We start from the raw sequence: 5,436 nt of genomic DNA on the forward strand, positions 1-5,436 counted from the left end.
GGACCTGTGTAAGCGTAATTAGTGCCCTTCAACACAGATGATTTGTTCATGGGGCCACACTCTTAGCACTCCTGGGCTATGCTACCCTGGACCTGGGACGCTAGGGCACCAAAACTAGGATCATTTGAATAGTTTGCTTAAAAGCCAAGAGATCAGTTAGATCTTTATTCATTCCGTAGACATTTGTTAAAGACTTTTTTAAAAAAGATTTTATCTATTTATTTGTCAGAGAGCACAAACAGCGGCAGGCAGAGGGAGAAGCAGGCTCCGCACTGAGCAGAGAGCCCGACGTGGGGCTCCATCCCTGGGATCATGACCTGAGCTGAAGGCAGATGCTTAACTGACTGAGCCACCCAGGCGCCCTTGTTAAAGACTTCTTTTTTTACCAGGCACTGAGCTAGGTCTGAGAATACTAAGATGAAGAAGGTGACATGCTTCCTGCCCACAAGGGGTTTGTAGTCTACAGGGGAAGCAAGTCTGAAGGCTGAAGGGTTACAGATACTTTATTTTTATTTTTATTTTTTTAAAAGATTTTATTTATTTATTTGACAGAGAGACACAGCGGGAGAGGGAACACAAGAAGGGGGAGTGGGAGAGGGAGAAGCAGGCTCCCCGCAGAGCAGGGAGCCCAATGTGGGACTCGATCCCAGGACCCCGGGATCATGACCTGAGCCGAAGGCAGTCGTTTAACCAACTGAGCCACCTAGGCGCCCTACAGGTACTTTAACAGATACTTCTATTAGGAAAAGGGGAGCAGAAATGAAAAAGTGGTCTCCAGGGGTCAGACGGTCAGATAGCCTTCGGAAAGGGAGGAGACATTTGATTTGTCTTATTGAGTGTTTGCCAGATGGACAATGGAACGGGCATGCCCAGAAGAGGGAACAATGTGGGTAAAGGCGCGGTGTGTTAGGGAAATGTGGAACAAACAGCTTCGTTCTCCTAGAGCAAGATGGCGAGGTGGGCAGCAGGCCAGCCTAATAGGGCTGATGATCGGACAGGTGGAAAGGGCCAGGCTTTTAGACAATGATTCTGGTTGGGTTTTTTTTTTTTTTTTTTTTTTTAATCCTTCTTGCTATTGTTGAACCAGAGTATCTAATTTCTGTTTTTTTAAGACCAGATGGAGAGAAAAAGTACTAGATTCCGACAGCCTCTCCCATCCTCTGCGATTAGCAAGGAAGTTTGCAATTTGTTGCCTTTTTAGATTTTTCCCTTCTGCCTTGAAAATAATAAGTAGGCTTGTGTTGTGCTTTTCTGCCTAGTGGGATTTGGTGTCTGGATCACAAAGCAGCCCCACAGCGCAAACGAGAGAGGGGCCGGCCTTGCTGCTATCTCTGAAGCCCCCCAGGGGTTTTGTCTGCGTGGGAGAAAGGAATATTTTATTGTTACTGCTTTTTCCTAAACACTTTGCCACCCTCCTCCCTTCCCTGACTTTGTAAAATTATTAATCTTTTCTCCAGAGAGTCTTAAGTGAATAGAAAATGTGTGGTAATGCTTCATCGTGCAGAAGAGGTACCCTGGTTTCTCATTATGAAACAAAAGGGCTGTGTGTGAGGTTGGGCACTGGGCCTTGCCTGTCTTCTTCCCATGTTTTTGCCTTTATGTTCTTAAGTCACCTTTTCGTCTAATTTGTATTTCACTTGGATCTTAGTGACTGGGGACCTGGCTCTGGTGACAGAGTGGCTGGTGGGCTAGGGAGGGTGAGGCAGGGGCAGGGAGACGTCGAGAGACACGGCAGAAGCTGGGAGCCGGGAGCCTGGTGCCGGAGTCTGGGATGGGGCCGGAGGCAAATCCACTCACCGGGATAAGCTGAGACATCACGGGTGGTGCTGTTGAAGTGGGGGCATGTTGGAGGAGGAGGTTTGGGGGAAAGAGGAAGCCGATCAGACCTGTTGAGTGTGAGGGTTTATGGGACATGCATGTTTGGCCAGGTTTGATCATCAGGTCTGGAGCTTAGGGGAGAGGTCTAGGCTGATGAGACTGGGCTGGGCATCATGAGCCCCCGAGGTGGCACCTGAAGCCATGGGGGAGGATGAGAATGTCCAAGAAGAGGGCCTGGGAGGATTAAGGAGGATGGGCGGGGGAGGGGAGAGGCCCAGGAAGGTGGTAATGATGCCAGTGAAATGCAGCCTTCGAGGAGGCCAGCGGCAGGCAGGCCAGAGAGGTGTGCTAGGGGCCCGAAGCTCAGGCACTCCTGAGCCCAGCTTTGGGGTGCACTCAGGACTCACAGAAGGGGGGGTACCTGGTGCTCTGCCAGCAGCTACCTGAGCCCTGAGTACTATGGTTGTTGGGGGGCCCAGATGGGAGCTGGGTCCTCAGAGGCTTGTAGTGGGATCTGGAGGAGGCTGACCCTTCCCCGAGGGGCCTGCCTGTGGTTGTGGGGTTAGCCCCTCTCACGACCCTTGTGTGGGCCCACAGATCTCTTCCCAAATGCATCCTTTCATTTTTTGCCCCAGCCCTCGTTAGAAGTGCCTTTCTGGGAGGGACCACATCCCTTACTGTCTCCGGCTCCTTCTCAAAATCCCGGCCAGGAAACGCTCTTCTGTAATGTTTATGCATAAACTGCCTTCGTTAAGCTTCTCTGTACCTGGGTGCCAGGCTTGGTGAGTGGGCCTCGGGGCCTGGTGGGGGCCGGGCTGAGTGTTTCCGTGGGCTGGAGGGATGTTAGGCTTTCCAAGGCTGAGAGGGGTATTAGGGCATCAGTCTCAGTCTCAGCCCTGGCTGCCTTGGTAATTGGGGCCACAGGCAGAGGGAGGGGGCCTGATGGGGGGTTCCCAGGCAGAACCCAAGGAATATGACCTGGCGGCTTCTTAGTTTCCTTTGAGAAATCCTGGTCAGTCCTGGCTTTTGGCCTGACCCCTGGTCAATTCTCATTTCCTCTCACCCAGGCCTATGATGAGCCAGTGTTTGACTCTCCTCCTCAAGCCCCGATTCTCTGCCCTATGCCACCGTGGTTTGCTTTCTTTTCAGCCACCCCTGTTCTGTAATCCATCTTCCCAGGCTCACTTCCTGTCCCTTCCTCGCCCTCTTCCTCTTGGAAACCCAGCTGCCACCTGTCCCAACATGACTGCAGTTCCTTTAGTGACTTTATCCTAGCCCCAAAGACCTTGGTCAGGTCACAAGAGGTCTCCCAAGGCAGTGAGTCCCCGGGTGAGGGTCCCTGGAATCCACCACCATGTAGACCTCAGCCACGTTCCGTCAGCCACAAGCCCCTGATGGGGTCCAGGGACCTGAGAGGCTGCGGGTGGGTCTTGGTCAGACTCAAGTGTGGGGCCTCAAAGGGCCCTCAGAAGGTGATTGTGAAGATGGACTGAGGAGTTTAAAGGAAGTCTGAGCTCTATTTGCTGCCTTGTTTGTTTGTTTGTTTGTTTTTTAAAGGTATTTTGCCTGGAATTGCCTTCAGGAGGGAGGATCTCAGAAAGGAGGAACCCCGCCCCCTTTCCTTCCAGGCTTGTAATCCCAGTATCTGGGGTCAAAGAGCCGCAGTGTTGAGCATCACTGAGCAGACAGGAGGGTGCGGTGAGGGGTGACCTTGGGGCAGACGACCCTGAGGAGGGGGCAGGGCAGAGGAGGGAACTTGGGCAGGATGGCCCCCACTCTTGAGCTGCTGGGGGTGGCCTGCTTCCAGATCTTCAGTCGGGGCCTAGCAGGTGTCCCGGAGACGCCTCTGACCTGGGGTGAGCTGGGGCCGCACGACACCATCAACAGCTCCCTGCACCCCCCCCTCCCCCCCCGCCACCACGACTCTCCAGTAAACCAGGGCTGGATTAAGGCAGAGGAGGGCTCCCTTACCACCAGTCTCCCTTCTTTGCTCATGCCATCACCCGCACCAGGCAGCACTCTCCCACTGCCTGTCTGACTTAGGCACCCCATGGGAGGCAGAGGTAGTCAGGCCTAACTTGGAACCTGAGTATCTCACTGGAGAAGGGAAATCCGAGTGCCAGTAGGCAGTTCTGCTCGCTGGGGGCTGGCCCCCTCATCACCAAAGGTTGCCCGGGAGTTGGGTCAGTTTCCGCACATGAAGCATAAAAGCACATGACTGGAATCAGCTCTCAGGAGAGGATCGTTCTTTGCGCCGAAGAGCAAAGCTAAGGGGGGAAATGTGGCAAAAAGTGGGCAATGTGCTCATGTTCCCCTTCTCTCCATCAATCCCAGTTCAGGACACAGCAAAGACACTTTTCTAGTCATGTAGCCCACATGTGAGGGAGGGAGAGACACTCCTCACGTCTCCCCCCTGCCCGGGCAGCGATGAGATAGAGGACTGATGGAAGTTGGCTGAGAGACTTCTGTGCCGGGGCAGATGCAGCTGTAGGTCTGGTTTCCCCCAAAGGGCTTATGTGTAGTGATCAGGGGCAGAGAACCTGTGATCTATCTGAGATCATAACCTTTTTATGTCTTTAGATGTGAGGGTGGACTGGCTCTGAGGAAAAGCTGCTTGCTCGCCAAGGCAGGCCGCCAGTGGCAGAGGACCCGAGTGAGGGAGCGGAGAGCTCAAAACCAAGCCTGCCCACTCCTGCACGGCGCAGCGACCCTCGCTGTGTCCCTTGGAGGTGAAGAGGCATGTTGTTAAAAGGAGAAAGCACATACTGTTCTGTCACTCACCTCTCCCTTCAGCCCAGATGCTCTTCTGGCCCCGCCAGGTTTAAACACGTGCACCCACATCCTCCTCAGAGCTCTGCCCACCCCCCCCACCCCCGAGAGCCCCACCAAAATTTCAGAGGTGCCGCACTTGGGCTGGCCTGTCTGGGGTGGGGGACGGAAGAAAAACACAATCCGTGGTCAGGGTCCTCGCCCGGGGAAAGCTGGGCTCCCAGCCCTCCACCCTGGGAACGGATCTTGGCCTTAGGGAACTGCCTTTTCTCCAGACTCTCTAGCCTCCGGGGAGTGATGAAGCCAAGGGCCCTCTGGCTCTCTCTCCCCGAGAGTTGTTGCTAAAAGGTTCTGAGGCCAAAGCCTTCCTCCCGGGGCAGAGGAGTTGAGCAGGGGAACTCTCTCGCTCGTAAGGAAGGCATTGCTGTCACTTGAGTCTGCAGGCAGAGCGTGCGCCAGCTTTGATTCCCGCAAAACTGGCTCAAAGAAGCAGGAACGCCTGTGCTGGGCCCTGGCCCGAGGTCCCACCCGGGGGCTTTGGGGGCTCATGCCGACGCCAGGAGGGCCAGGTCCTGCCTTGGTCCTGCCTTGGTCCCCGTGCGGACTGCTGGGAGAGGCCAGGGCTCCCTCTTCTGGAGTCCCCTTCTCCAAGCTCTCCGAGGTGAGAGAGGAAAGAAGCTGCACCGCCAGGTTGCAGATTTTTGCCTCAGGCAACTAAATTTATTAGCAAGAAAAAATTTTTGTCAGCCCAGTGCTGACCAACAAAGTACATCGTTAATAAAGGATAACAAATCTGTCACTTAATTCATAAAACATACCTCAAGCAGTTACAACTAAAAATAAAGTTGG

General features: G+C 54.0%; 1 protein-coding gene across 8 annotated transcripts in view; it reads left to right on the forward strand.

Moving 5' to 3' along the window:
* SP6 (Sp6 transcription factor) overlaps positions 1 to 5,436 on the forward strand; it is a 76,610-nt gene that overhangs the window by 1,485 nt on the left and 69,689 nt on the right. The window lies entirely within an intron of this gene.

Source organism: Mirounga angustirostris, unplaced genomic scaffold, assembly GCF_029215605.1.
Source record: "Mirounga angustirostris isolate CCGP_5_RB_7025 unplaced genomic scaffold, mMirAng1.0.hap1 SCAF_17, whole genome shotgun sequence".
Classification (NCBI taxonomy): domain Eukaryota; kingdom Metazoa; phylum Chordata; class Mammalia; order Carnivora; family Phocidae; genus Mirounga; species Mirounga angustirostris.